The 15860-nt window shown below is 42.8% G+C and overlaps 1 protein-coding gene across 3 annotated transcripts in view; it reads left to right on the forward strand.

The window, feature by feature from the left end:
- Positions 1 to 12280: 12280 nt before the first annotated feature.
- Positions 12281 to 15860, forward strand: part of EDNRA (endothelin receptor type A) — a 58823-nt gene continuing 55243 nt past the window's right edge. For all 3 annotated transcript variants that reach the window (XM_045880334.3, XM_054508717.2, XM_064585147.1), the window contains exon 1: positions 12281 to 12641. The gene's annotated coding sequence lies outside the window, so the exon portion shown is untranslated. The remainder of the gene's footprint in view (positions 12642 to 15860) is intronic.

Consider the following 15860-nt stretch of genomic DNA (forward strand, 5'->3'; position numbering starts at 1 on the left):
GGAACTGGGAGGGTACTCTGGTCAGCGTGAGTGGCACCTACAGAAGGCTCAATGGATAACACTTGCTTGAGAGTGGTCAAATGTATTTGTCTGACTAACCCCCAAGAGCACCTAGACTCAAAAGTAGGGCCTTGCCTGTAACAGATGATAAATACCGACTAGTAGAATTCCATTTGCAATGCCAATGGAGAGACAAGACATGCAGGAGTTTCAGTTTCCTGTAGTTTGGGGTAGAAGACAGTGAAGATTCTCGCAGGGTCCAGGGTTGGGAGTGTAGATGCAAGCAGACACAGTGGTTCTCAGCATTCTAGAACTGGCTCTGAATAAAGATAGAAGGAGGGGATGAGGCGAAGTCTTGTATATGAACTCAAGATAGTTCCTAGCAGCCATTAAATAAAAGGAAAAGAAATGTTCTAGAGAAATATTGCCACAGACCAGAAATGAATAAAAGAACATTAAAGAACATTTCCAAGGAATAAAGTAGGTAAGGGCTCGAAGTAAAAGAGCTCAAAATGTTATCAAAAACAATCTCTAAAACTGAATATACTCAAGGCATGATTTTTTTCTAAGTCTCACATAGCTAGAAATTACAAAAAGATAGCATGAATAAACTTTACCTGTAGTGACTAATATCAACATAGTATTACTAAAATGAGGAATAATGACACATAACCACATCCTTGAGAAACCTACATCAGCATTTCCTAATGTTATGTAACCACAGGATGCTTTATGAATTATAAAATGTTGATGGAACACCAATTTTTTTTAATTTTTATTTAGTTTTTAAAGATTTTATTTATTTATTTATTTATTTATTTATTTATTTATTTATTTATTTGTCAGAGAGAGAGCAAAGCAGGGGGATGGCAGGCAGCGGGAGAAGTATGCTCCCCGCCAAGCAAGAAGCCTGATGCAGGATCGATCCCAGGACCCTGAGATCATGACCTGAGCTGAAGGCAGACGCTTAACCGAGTGAGCTACCCAGGCATCCCACCAACAACTTTTTAAAAGATTTTATTTATTTATTTATTTATCTGAGAGAGAGAGAAAGAGAGTCAGAGAGAGAGCACGAGTGGAGGGGAGGGGCGGAGGCAGAAGCAGTCTCCCTACTGAGCGAGGAGACCGATGTGGGACTCAATCCCAGGACCCTGGGATCATGACCTGAGCCAGAGGGATATTTAACCCATTGAGCCACCCACGCACCCCAGAACACCAACATTTTGACAGAAGATATTATGCACACTTGATTAAAAGAGGACAGCAAAAAATAAGTGCCTTGGGAAAACATCAAAATTGAATTCATGGGGCACCTGGGTGGCTCAGTCATTAAGCGTCTGTCTTCGGCTCAGGTCATGATCCTGGAGTCCCGGGATCGAGTCCCGCATCGGGCTCCCTGCTCGGCAGGGAGTCTGCTTCTCCCTCTGACCCTCCTCCCTCTCCTGCTGTCTCTCATTCTCTCTCTCTCAAATAAATAAAAAAAAGTAAAATCTTTTAAAAAAAATTGAATTCATATGCTTGAGAAGAAATAAATACTTAATGAAATCACAAATAAATTCAATAAAAAATAAGCATTTAATAAAATCATAAATAAATTCAATAGGAAAATGTTCTTCTATTTTAGAAGTGAATGCTATGACGTCCATAGCCTACTTTAAAATATTTCCACAGAAATATGTACATTTAAAAGCACATAAAGCAACCTGAACACCTTAAGTCATGCAAACCCAAAGGTCAGTACATGAAGTGGCAAGTTGGAGCAGAGCTATGGAGCCTGGAGTGTAGTGGGGTGTGCTAAATATGTTCACAAAATTGAGGCATTTCAAGCCATGGGTGCAAATATTAAATGTTGTGGGCTGCATTATGTTACCCCCTAAAATTCATATGCTGAAGTTCTAACTGCCAGTACCTCAGAATCTAACTGTATTTGGAAATAGGGCCTTTAAAAAAATAATTAAGGCAAAACGAGATCATATGGTGGGCCCTAATCCAATATGACCTTATAAGAAGAAAAGATTAGGACACACACACGGACTCAACCCACTCATGCAGAGGAGAGACCACGTGAAGACACAGGCAAGAAGGCTGCCATCTGGAAGGCAAGGAGAGAGGCCTCAGAAGAAACCAACTCTGCTAACACCTTGATCTCAGACTTTTGGCTTTCAGAACTGTGAAAAATACTTTTTTATTGTTTGAGCCACCCAGTTGGTGGGATTTTGTTATGATAGTCCTAGCAAATAAATACAGATGTCCTCCCAGATATATTCAAATCAGAAAGCTGTAAACAAAGGTCCTTGAGATGCAGCCCAATCTGTCCATCATCCTTCAGGCAAAGCCACCTCTATGTCTCCCAGGTGAGGGATGAGAATACTTCATATCCACCGGAGATGACTATGGTTGGCTGTGCGCGCTGTGAATGGAATTGTGAAACCTCAATTCTATATTCTTCACAGCACAAAACCCATCAACCAGTTTTGGATATCGATTTCAGAATAGCAGACTTAAAGCTCTGGTTGACAAATTAAGATGAAAAAATTTGGAACATTTTGCTGCAGAACACACTGCATTAAACACTACCTAAATTTAATCAATAAAAATACATGAAAAGCTGGAAGTCTCAGTCATTTTTCCTTAACTCAGGATTCAGGTGAGGTCATGAAAAACATCTCAGCAGCATTTCAAAAATATAAATTAAAGAAATTAGGAAGAGGCTTTGCTTCAAACTTTACCTTACGTGCAAGCTTCTTTGTCTCTTGTTCGCCTTTGCTTGCAAAATATAAGTAGAATTGTTTTCCCCAATAAAATTCCTTTTCCAAACTTACCAAGAAGTCTTGAAAAAAAGCCCAATGTAGTACATGCTAATTGTAGATGGTGTTGACTTTTCTTTCACATATTACAAAAATAAATTTAGCAGAAAGATTTATACTCACTACTTAGCAATGTCCCTGCATGTCTTTTTGCACTGTTTCTAATTACTAAGTTATTTTGAATGTGTGTAAAGCAGAGAAGTTTGCCTAAAGGCCCAGCTTGACATCCTTAGAACAATATCCCCCTTATTGCCCATCTCCCCACCCCATTCTCACTCTTCATTCCCTTTGACCTCTCTTGACCACCCACTCGTTCCTATAACTCTATTCTTTCTTTCCAGCACAGACATGGCCCTTCCCTGGCTCTTTCTCTGATGTTTCCCTCTCTTTTCACAAGCTTCTGGTTGTTGCTTACCCTAACTGAATGCTTTCTACTAGGCTCATCCTGGCTTCTTGGCCCTTTTCTTTTTCACATTTAGTCTCAAAATGAAATGCTTCCAACTCATGGCTTCAGTTACTGATCATTACCTTCATTCAAGCCTGAAGGCCTCACCTAGACCCAGGCCTATAATTCCATATGCCCTTAGATATCAATCACATCCACTTGAATGTTTTCAAACTGTTTAAAAACTGAAGTCATCTGCTTCCCACTTACATAAACTTCTCTTGCCCCTCAAACAGGGCTTCCCTTTCCTGGTACCCTGATGGATTCACTGTCAATCTTCCTCACCTGGCCTTTTTGTTCACATTCTGTGTATGGTTCCTTTTTTTCAATAAAAGCAAAGTCCAGTAACTTTGACAGAGACTGTAGGGTCCACAAAGCCAAAGTATTTACTAGATAGCCTTTTACAGAAAATGTTCCCCGAGCCCCTGTCTAGCAGATAGCTCTATCCTAATCCTTGGTGGGCTGTTTTTAAGCTGTTTATATATCTTTTCACCCATTAGACTCTAGACTTCTTTAGAATACGGTTATGTCTTATTCATTACTGGTTTTTAAAATCTCTATTCCTAGCACAGAACCTGGTACACAGTATTTACTCAATAAATATTGGCATAGAGTCATTTTTTTTATTCCTCCTGCTTCACCCTCTAGATCTACTCTGCACCCTTTCCCCAAAACAGTTCTTGGTTTCATGAGATTGTTTGCAAAAATGACTGCAATAGTTCTCTCACTATTTCCATGCCCTTGGTTAGTCTCCACTGATACTGGCTCTGGCCTTGACCATGTTACTTGCTTTGGTCAATGGGATGAGAGCAAACATGGTGCAAGATGACACTGGAAGACTCTTTGGTTACTGGGTCTTGCCCTTGCTTGTTGCACTTGGAACCCTGATACCACCAGATGAATGAGCCAGGCTAGCCTGCTTGATGATGGAAGACACATGGCCCTGCCAATCCCTTGCCCCAGCCAAGAGCCAGATATGTGAGTGAGGCCATCAAATGCTAGCTGACTGCACATACATGAGGAAACTCTACAACATGAATGAGCCTAGCCGAGACCAGCCAAAGAACCACCCAGATGAATCTAACCAAAACTGCTGACCTACAATATCATGAGCTAATATACTATTGTTGTTTTAATCCAATATGTTCCTTTGGGGGTGGGGGTTGTTATATAGCATAAGCTGGCTGCTATTTTGTTTTTCTTCATTTTAAATATCTCTAGGATTTCTGCTTTAAACTTGGCCACCAAACCACCAAAGCTCTCTGTCCACCACCACTTTATTCTCTACCTTTATGCTTTATACTAAGAAACACACTGTAGGAGAGGAAGGAAAAAACTTTCCATTTACCTTTCTTCTAAGTTCTCTGGCTGGTTTAATAATCTAACAAATAGGGGTGCCTGCGTGGCTCAGTTGTTAAGCGTCTGCCTTCAGCTCAGGTCATGATCCCAGGGTCCTGAGATCGAGCCCCGCATCGGGCTCCCTGCTCCGCGGGGAGCCTGCTTCTCCTTCTCCCACTCCCCCTGTTTGTGTTCTCTCTCTCGCTGTGTCTCTCTCTGTCAAATAAATATATAAAAATTTTTTTTTATAAATGATTTTTTTTTAGATTTTATTTATTTGAGAGAGAGAGAGAGAGAGAGCACAAGCAGGGGGAGGGGCAGGTGGAGAAGCAGGCTCTCCGCTGAGCAAGGAGCCCTATATGGGACTCGATCCCAGGACTCTGGGATCATGACCTGAGCTGAAGGCAGACGCTCAACCAACTGAGCCACCCAGGTGTACCAAATATATAAAATATTTTTAAAAAATAATCTAACAGATTAACTAGAGAAAAACAATTTCAATTACATACATATGGGGGCCCCGCAAAAACAATGAGACCCCAGGACAAACCAGACAATTGAGGCTTATATGCCATCTTGAGCTAAGGAAGGGGATAAGGGCCTGGGGCTTCAAAGAGGAGAAGGGTGAGTCACAAGAGGATGAGAAAAGCAGATGTTTGGTGATTATGTTTGTCTTGCCATTCAGATAGGTCATTGTAATTAAAAAAAAAAGTTATCTCTCAGTAGTAGCCCTCTTTCTGGGGCAGGCCCCCTATCTAAAATGTTTTAGGTAGTTTAAGGGAAAGGTAATCTGCTGGGTCTTAATTGCCTTCAGCTCAAAATAGTCTACCTGCCAAAGTGGCACATTTTGGGTAGACTTGTTCCTAACCCCTTCAACACTAACCTGTCTTCTTGCTCCTATTTTCTATTTAGATATGTAAATTGTAGGGGCACCTGGGTGGCTCAGTCGGTTAAGCAACTGCCTTCAGCTCAGGTCATGATCCCAGGGTCCTGGGATCAAGGTCTACATCAGGCTCCCTGCTCAGTGGGAAACCTGCTTCTCCTTCTCTCTCTGCCACTTCCCCCGCTTGTGCTCTGTCAAATAAATAAATAAAATCTTAAAAAAAAACTGGTATGTAAATTGTGAGCTCCACAAGAAATAAATCATAGACTCCTAAAGCATAAAAAGCCTATAGATGATGTGATCTTACAACTTCCTCTTATTATGAGCAAACTGTCTACTTTCTACATGTCCCACTATTATATCTTGGAAGCACAGTTTTTCCAGGTTCACAACTGGAGAGGAATTTTGCCTTAGGAAAGAATCATATCTCTAGTCTCACCCATACCTGATTTAGATGATATTTAGATGAGACTTTGGACCTAAGACTTTAGAGTTATTGTTGGAATGAATTAAGAATTTGGGGGGCTGTTGGGCTAGAATGAATGTATTTTGCATGCAAGAAGGACATACATTTAAGGAGTCTAGGGGCAAAGTGTTATAAACTGAATGTTTGTTTCCCCCTTGAATTCATATATTGAAACCTTGTGATATTGTGATTTATAAGGAATATGTATTTGGTCATTCAGATGAACAAAGTATATGTCTCACATGTATTTTGTCTTCATCAACAATTCCTGGCTTACAGCTCCCAACACCCTGGGAATTTCCTGAGCAGTAAGAGAATCTTTTGTTATAGTATTTGGTCTCTTGACCTCAATGCCAAAAAAACACTTCAGATCCATAAATGTGAAATGAGTGTCTTGTTATTCATGACAGGCCCCTTTCCAACACAACTAGGCTATGTAAATGAGGTGACTTTTGGAAAGAAACTAAGGATGGGGGCTAATTGTCAGGGGAAACAACCATGAATAGAGGATTGGAACTTTTAGTCCATGCCCTGATTTCTTGAGACTGAATCAATGATCAATGGCCAATGATTTAACCAGTGATGCCTACATAATGAAGTCTCCATAAAAAAAACAAAAAAGAGAGGGTTTAGAGAGCCTCCAGATTGCAGAACCAGATGGCTCCCACATACCACCCTGCTGGGCCCCAAACTCCATAAAGACAAAAGCTTATTTGTTTAGGACCTCACTCTATGTATCTTTTTATTGGGCTATTGATTAGTATCCTTTGCTATCCTTTGTCATAAATCAGTAACAACTCTCCTGGGTTCTGTGAGCCACTCTAGCAAATTAATCAAACCAAAGGAGGAGGGTGTGTGAACCTCTGATTTACAGCCGGTCAGTAAGAAGCACAGACAACAACCTGGGTTTGTGATTGGCATCTTAAGTGGAGTGCCATTTCTTGGGACTGAGCCCTTCACTTGGAGAGTCTGACGCTATTTCTGGGAAGATAGTGTCAGCATTGAGTTGAATTGTCGAACATCTAGCTGATGTTGGAGAACTGCTTGGTGGTGTGGAAAACTGCCCCTTCAAATATACCCCTCCACACATTAAAAGTGTTGATCAGAGCCCATGAAGCCTTAACCTCCAATGTGATGGTATTTGAAGACAGGGCCTTGGGAGGTAATTAGGATTAGATGAGGTCATGAGGGCGGTGCCTTCATGATGGGAATAGTACCCTTATAAAAAGAGATACCGGAGTATATACCCTTTCTCCCTCTCTCTCTCTCTCTCTCTCTCTTTCCCTTTGCCATGTGAGGACCCGGCAAGAAGCCAGAACCTGAGCATGCTGGCGCCGGGATCTTGGACTTCCAGCCTCCAAAACTGTGAGAAAATAAATTTCTGTTGTTTAAACTGCCCAGTCTGTGGTATTTTACTAGGGCAGCGTGAGCTGACTAGGACAACTGGTCAACATCCAAAAGGCAAGAATCGCTTGCATCTCTACCAATCAAAATTAATTTTAATTTCAATGTTCAAGAATCTCTTGTATGGCTATCAGTTTTCTACAACTTACAGAGTTGTAAAAGAGCTCACAAAGGTGATGGAAGGCACAGATAACACAGAAAAATGCACTAGACAGGACACCTAGTGATCTTTTCTGCCAATTTCAAAATCTATCGTAAGTTGCCCTGACATATCTAAAGAACAAACTGTAAGCTAATTGTCCTTACCTCTCCTGCTCTGAGGTTATTCCACAGGACCTGCTACCACCTCTTTTAATTAAGTCTCTTTATTCAAGCTTACACATATCCTGTTTGTTGTCTTTTATTACAAGTGCAGCCCACAGTTCCCAAGCCCATACCAACCTAAAGGAGCATTCAAGAGTCAGAGTCACAATGATGTCCTCATAGTACCCATCTTGACCTCTAGTCCTCACTAGCAAAATCTTGAACCCTCAGGACAATGGAGCTGGTTGCCATGCTCCTTTAAGTCTCTTTTAATCTAGAAAAATACCCCTTTTTCATTGACTGACTTGTTGAGGAGATGGGGCTAGCTGTCCTGTAAAATGTCACACTTTCTGGATTTGTCTATTTGTTTCCTCACGGCATTTGTCTAACTTGTAGGTCTATCTCCTATCTTTCCTGGAAACTAGAATAGCTAAAGTCTTAAGTTAAACATTTGTGGCCAGACAGAATATGTCATCAGAGGACAACTAATATCTGCTTGCCTAACATTAGTAATGCTAAGATAGAATGATTTTTTTAGCCCTCCAATGAGGCCACCAGTGGTTTACAAAACATTGGGCTGCCTTAGGCCTTAAGTAGGTTTGGATGAGGTCACCTGCAGTCTTGGCCACCGTGTGCAACATTATTGCAGTGAGAAAACACTTTAGAATCCTCAGCAACCTATCACAAGCTAACATTTGGGAATACTTCCTTTTAAAAAAACAACTGTAACATAACATGATCAAATAAAATAAAAAATAAATTTAAAAAAAAACTGCCTGTAGTGAATTTCAATTAAAAATGGAACTTAAACTCACTGGGCTTGCTTTTTCTTCTCCAGGTACATTGTCAACAGCAAGCCTTGACCCTGACGGTGATGGGTCCGGGTCTCTGATGTGCATGTCCCCAGCTTCTCCCCTTCTCCTCTCACAACCAGCTTTCCAGCCTTTCTTTATCTTTGTGGTTCTTCCCTGACCCCTTCATGTTTTCTTCCCCCAGGGGGCCCTGAAAGCGAACACAACATTTTTAGCAAATACTATGAAACGCAAATCTTTTATTGCACTTCAAGTTTGAAGATCTTAAGAATTAGCAATTGTGAAATGGATTTGCAAGTTTGAATCAAGAAACTTAAATTCCTAAGAACTTTTATCCCAAGGGCACATGAGAACTTGGCTTTTAAGTGCTATCTTGAGTACTTCTTAATCTTCAGCAATTATTATTCAGGAAATCAATAATGATAATACGATGCTGAGATAAGTCAATGTAACTATCATTACAGTAATGGTCCACTTATGAGCTGCTTGAACCAGAAGTCAAGTGTGATTAAGAAAGTCTCCTGGAAATTCCAAAGACCTGCAAATCTGCATTCAACCTACCCTTCCAGGGGAAAGAAATAATCCTTGGAAGTCAAGTTGAGAAACTTAGTCAAATATATTAATTATATGTTCATTAAAAGAACAAAGCAGGGGTGCACCTGGGTGGCTCAGTTGGTTGAGCATCTGATTCTTGGTTTCCGCTTATGTCGTGATCTCAGGGTCATGAAATTGCCCAGCTTCAGGATCTGTGCTCAGCAGAGTCTGCTTGAGATTCTCTTTCCCCATCCATCTGCCCTTCCCCACTGCGTGCTCGCGCTCTCACACACTCTCTCTCTCTCTCAAATAAACAAATAAATCTTAAAAAAAAAAAAAAAGTACAAAGCAGGGAATATAAAAGTGGGGTGAGTATATAAAGTCCTGTATATGGGGAGAGGAGTTAGTGGAAGTAGTTAATTTAAATGAAAACAGATTTAAATCTACGGAAGTCATCTTCCCCAAGGTAAAGCAGAAAAGACAAGAATATAAACCTCCAACAACTAAGTTTGTGTTGTTCTCACCTAGAATGAGGCAATCCCAATCCCTTACAAAGGCAGATCTATGCTGGCGATCCACACAAAACGTATTTATTTATATTTGAAGATCTTTCTTAGAAGAAGCAGTAAATTTATTTTAGGAGCATATAGGGCAGATCAACAGGTAAGATACAGAGGTAGATTTCATCTTAATGTCAGGGAGAATTTTTTTGTGTGGCAAAATATACGTAATATAAATTTATCATAGCCATTTTTAAGCGTACCATTGTGGCATTAAGTACATTCACATTGTTGTGCAACCATCATCACCACCCATCTTCAGAACATACTCTGAAGCACATTAAATAGCACATCCTCATTCCTCCCCCAATTCCGGGCCCTGGCAACCACCATACCACTTTCTGTCCCTGATTTTGACTACTACTCTAAGCACTTCACATAAGGGGAATCATACAACAGCTGTCCTTTTGCATCTGGCATATTCCACTTAGTGTAATGTCTTCAAGCTTCATCTACATTGGAGCATGTATCAGAATTTTACTCCTTTTTAAGGCTACATAATATTTCAGAGTGTGTATGTGTGTGTGTATGCTACATTTTATTTATCCATTCATCCACAGATGGACATTCTGGTTATTCCTATCTTTTGGCTATTGTGAATAATGCTGCTATGAACATGGGTGTACATATATCTGTTTGCGTCCCTGGTTTCAATTAAGTTGGGTATATACCGAGAAACAGAATTATTGGATCATACAGTAATTTTATGTTTAATTGTTTGAGGAACTGCCATACTGTTTTCCACAGCTACTGCACTATTCTACATTCCTACCTGTAATGCACAAGGGTTCCAATTTCTAGACATTCTTGTCAACACTTGTTCTCTGCTTTTTTGATAATAGACATCCTAATGCATGTGGAGGAGGAATTTTTTTAAGATTTTATTTATTTATTTGAGAGAGGGAGTTGCATGCACATGAGCAGAGGGCAGGGGTGAGGGGCAGAGGGAGAGGGAGAAGCAGACTCCCTCCTGAGCGGGGAGCCCAACGTAGGGCTCGATCCCAGGACCCTGAGATCATGACCTGAGCTGAAGGCAGACCTTAACCGACTGAGCGACCCAGGCACATCTGGAAGAGGAAATTTTAATAACTAGACTTGTGCCACAGTGGGATGAGCTGTTCCCAGGATATAGGGGCCGATGGATGTGCTCTACCAAAGACTGGATAGACTAATATGCTCAGTTACGCAAGTTGTGCACTGTCCAAGTGTGTCTGGTCACAGCGTGAGTAGGGCCTAAAACCCAGCACGTTTCACATTCTGACGTGTGAACCCTGATGTAGAACTACCTCTTCTGGAGGAAACAATAACTTTTTCTTCCCTGGAAATATTCCCAGCTTGCCAAACCATGTGCTTGAAGGGGTACCTTTTTTTTTCAATGCAACCTAAGGTACTTATTTATGAAAGCTATTGGTTATCCCGGCTGACTGACAGAGATGTCATGGGAAAGCTATAGATAAGAGTAGATTAATACACAGGATAATACCTAGTCCAGTCAGACTAGATGACTATTAAGGCCCCATTCAATGGTGATATTCTGTGCATCTCTTCGATTCTTTTACAAGATGCCCCCTAAAAATTCTTTGCACTCTTTGCATTGACAGGTGGAGTCAATATCCCCTCACCTTGAATCTGGGATCAGTGAGTGCTTTGTAATAGAATTCTGCAGAAGTGACACTGTGCCAGTCTCTAGGCCCAGACCTTAAAAAACTGGCAGCTTCCACTTTCCAACTCTTTGGACACTCCTTCTTGGAACCGAGCCACCATGCTGTGAGGAAGCCTACAAATCACTCTCTACAAATCACTTTGTAGAGAGACACACAGGGAGAAAACTAACACTCATCACCAAGTCTTGGAAGCGGAGCCTCCAGCCCCAGCAAAGATGAGCTGTCCCAGCCAAGCCCTGCTCAGATTGCAGAATGATGAGTAAAGTAAATGACTGCTGTTGTCTCAAGCCACTACCGTCTTAGGGTGAGTTTCTTTAGCTGCAGGAGATAGCCGGAACAGCCTGTGATACAATGTTACCAGTGCTCCAAACTCACCTTTCCACAATATGTCTCACACCAGTAGTGCCTTAAAGGACTCCAAGGGAGAACTTCCTCTAAGGAGCCCTCAATTTTTTCTTGTATGTCAGAAGCAGTGGCCTTTGTCCCTCACTTCCTCGCCCACTGCCCAATTTAGGATAAAACTCTATCATAGAAAGATGCTGAGACCCACCTTCTGCAGTGTCTGCACCCTCAGTGTTTGGATTTCTTGAGGAATCGCGAGTTTCTCTGAGCCACACACTGGACCCTTCCACAGACTCTCCTGCCTTACCCTGGAGCGGTATGGAGCCTTGGGGTGCAGGCTTCTAGAGAGGAGATAGAAGCAAAATTTGATCCAGTCAACTGTTATCTAAGGTGGCTCTTGAACATGCGATAAGCTTAAGCGGGGGCATATAAGCCAAGCCAAGAGGCAGGGAATGCAGAGGAGACCGCCCTACCCTGGGACCCTGGCTCTAGCTGCAGTCCTTCCCTCGCGGATCAAATCTGCCTACACTGACTGTGAAGGGGATGGGTTTGTCAGCAAGGCCTTCCTCAGTTCTGAGTCTTGGTAAAACGCTCCTCCTTCGATTGCCAAACCCCCCTTTATTTCGGGAAGGAAAGAGTTAAAAGACTCTTGCCCTTCGGGGCCTGGGAGGGGGCGGCCGCTGTGCGCTTTATAGTGGCAGCCTTGGGAGGGTTGGGAGGTTGGGACGCTCTTGCTGTCCCAGAGTGGAGTAGACGGGCTGGGAGTGTTTCGAGGAGAAGGGGAGGACAGACGGGAGGCGTGTTCCCCTGGAGTTTTCTTTTTCTGCGAGCCTTCGCGCGCGCGCGTACAGTCATCCCTTTGGTCTGGCGATTGCGGGCAGGAGGTGGAGAGGCTCCGTCCCACCCGGTGGCCAGAGGCGGGAGGCTCGGGAAGACCTCCCGGGAGAAGCCGTGCCCAGGAAGCTTTCTGAAGCGGAGGCAGCTGCGCCCCCCGGGCCGCCGCGGCGTCCACCACCCACCCTCGCCGGCTCCGCTTCCTCCCGCCCGGGTGCGCGCAGCTGTCTGAGCCCGCCAAGCTCCACGGTCGGTGCAACTCTTTCCTCTCAGGGAGCCGGGAGGGGGTGGGGATGGGGGGTTCGCTGCCTGGGCCCCTCGGCTGCGAGGAGAGGCGAGCCCGGCGCCTCTACGCCCGGCGCCCGCCGCTTGGCGACCCTCCGCACAGGGGTTGGCACCCACCTGCCCAAGGGCGCGTGGCGGGGCGGGCACCTCCCCGGGAAGGGCGCGCTCCGGAAACGTCTGGGGGCCGGGGGGACTGATCGAAAGCCCCCCAGCCTCCCCCGGCGGGATTCGCATTTTTAGTCAGAGGAAAACCAGCGGTTCTCCCTGGGTCTCCCCTTTTCCCCCAGCATGCGAGAACTTTGTGGAACATCACGCCCTTGTCGCTGGCTCCAAAGCCTCCTTGTGAAGTTTGCCTTTTCGGACTCGCCAGCTTCTCCTCCCCGCACGCTCGGGGTATGCCAAGGGTAGCCAAGGGCACTCGGTGTGAGGGACTGATGTGTTTTGGAAAAACCCCAGGGCGGCTAGTTTGGAAACCTGCCTGCAGAGGTCTGGGCGTTTTGTTCTGTGCTCTCCTTTAAAGGGCACTTGTTGCGTTTCACGTGCAGAAAACTACGGCTGTTTCTAGATAATCAGCCTCTGTTTACACCATCCTAACAGAGTTCCCGGATAGAGTTGGCGGCGGAGGGGGTGGGGTGGGAGGCATATTATAGTCAGGCGTCGTCAGTAAGAGCAGTTGCTATTTATTACCCAGAGAGCAGAACCCACGGAAAACTAGTAGAAAGTTTCTGGTTTATTTATTTGGGTTTGTTTTTTTTTTTTTTTTCTTCTCTACTCCTGTAGATGTTCCCCCCCTCCGACCCAGTACCCCCTCTGTGCTAAGTGTTAATTAATTGAGAAATACCTCGGCATTCATTTCAGTAAATTACCTGATTTAAATTTATGCCATTTCAGTAAGGTTGGAATTTCCAAATTACTAATTATATAGGCGACCTTTAATCCTGAGAATCCAAGATGTTAAATGCTTACAGTGTAAGCCTAAGGATTCAGTCCTCTTCCTTAATAATAGCTTTTGAACTCCACCAAATTCGAAGAATGCTGAATCTATAAACCTTGGGCTGAACCTGAGATGCTTCACTAGAGAACTAGGTCTGATTATGACTGAGGGTTCCAAGCACAGCATGGCTTAGATCCATGGAAAACGGCTACAGATTCATCCTTGGAGGAACATGCATTGGAGAGGGGTTTTTTTGCTTGGTTTTGTATTTTTCACCCAATGATAATATGATACCCACATACCTTTGCCAAGTATCCCTTAGCTCTGCAGCTTAATTCATGCAGAAAGCTGATGGAGATGTCATCAGAAATGATGTGGTGGTGTCATTGTTGGAGGAGGAAGGAAAGTGGTTTTGGTGGTAGCTAGCTCACACCTTGGTAAGAACCCACAGCCTTGGCCTCTACCTCCTGCATAATCAGCCGATGAAGCAAACCATCATGCTGATGTTCAGACACTATAGTGGTACCTTTCCTGAGTGTCATAATCACCCATGATAGCCAGGTCAGTTCACTAAATATTCTCCTAGTGGACTCTACTGGGCAAAGAGCCACTCCATTTCCAGGAAAGGCCTTCTCTCTCTTATTTTTAAGGAAACATTACTGAAGGGTCCATTCCAACTGGGAAAGTGGGAGGCTTTAGCCATCAAATAGCACAAGGTATTGAAGGATTTCTTTTCTCCCATAGCTATGATCTAAAGAGGAGAATGATGATATGCTTTGTTCTTCGAGTCCTGGTCTCCACTGTGGAATGCAAGTAGTGGCATTTTGTGGGTCTATCAACATTCGGTCAACTATTCACTCCAAACTGTAAAAAGCAGGAAACAATGGCAAACTACTTATAATTAAGCAAAGCAAAGTGAGGCATTATACCTGTCCTGCCCCTTCTTGGCCATGAAGCCTTAACTTCTTCAAGACTCAATTTCCCAATTAAAATGGGAATATTGCCCCTGCCTACCTAGAGTTGTAAAGCTCAAGTCAGATGCATATATAATAAATTATTAATATACATACAATGTCATTATTGTTTCGGGTTCCTGGGAAAAATCTCAGGCGAAAGCAAAAGTATATGGTATTTGCACCTTGTACTTACTTCAGACCTTCTATACAAACTGAATAAATCTTATTTCATCTACATACTGTCTAAACATAAGCTCTATTGATTTCCCAAGACAACTGTCAAAATTCCTAGAAGTAGTTAATACCAACCATAAATAGACCAAGAAAAAGGACACAATTTAAAAAAAAATTAAATTATGACTTGGACATATAAACCATAGACACATGCCACTGCATTAATGAGCTTATGGGTCTTCATTTAAAGAATCATTAAAAACTCATGGGGAAGAAAATGTACAAAAAATTTAAATGGGAGGGGCCATTTTTTATTTACCTTTGATTACTGTGTTACCACCAACCCCCTCATTTTCCCCAACATCTTTAAGGATTAAAGTAGAAACCTAGACTTTCTGAGCAGGAAGGACCACTTGCTCTCTGCAAGTCGATTAAGCATAAACCACAAATGATCTTTTGAAAACATGTAATCGTCCTCGTGAGCCTATTGCTTCATCAAAACTCTGGAGACTCCGTTGAAACATTTTAGCGCTAAGAAGGCAAGAGAATGAGAGATACTGTGGTCTAGTGGCTAAGAGCTCAGGCTCAGAGTCACACTAACCTGCCTTACAGTCAACATTTCCACTACCCCGTGGACCTGACAAGCTACTTGCCCTTACTGAGCCTCTGGTTCCCTCTGTTTATAACGGAACTGTGTATCGCCTTCACAAGAGCACGGTATGCATTAGATGGCACGATGCATGTCAAGTGCTCGGTGCAGTGGGCCTTTTAAATGTAGCTACATGGGATGTTTAAAAGCGAGCATGGGACAGATGTCCCTTGGAAAGCCAAATACTGTGGCTGGCCTGAGAAAGCCACTACTCCCAGTTTCACTCATTGGCAAATATTGTAATAATAATTTCTGAGGAATGGAAAAGAAAAAAAGTTCCTGTCAGAAAGGTGGATTGTACCCATTATTCATCAAGATTTTCAATAAAATAAGTATTTTGTCTTTATCAGTTATGTAATTTTTAATTGAAACGAAGATTGTTAAATGTATCGATGGTGTTCACCAGATTTCAAAAGAGCATTTTATAACACTTTAAATGGCTACCTGTGCTGTATTTTATTCCCACATCC

Source organism: Mirounga angustirostris, unplaced genomic scaffold, assembly GCF_029215605.1.
Source record: "Mirounga angustirostris isolate CCGP_5_RB_7025 unplaced genomic scaffold, mMirAng1.0.hap1 SCAF_2, whole genome shotgun sequence".
In the NCBI taxonomy this organism is placed as follows: domain Eukaryota; kingdom Metazoa; phylum Chordata; class Mammalia; order Carnivora; family Phocidae; genus Mirounga; species Mirounga angustirostris.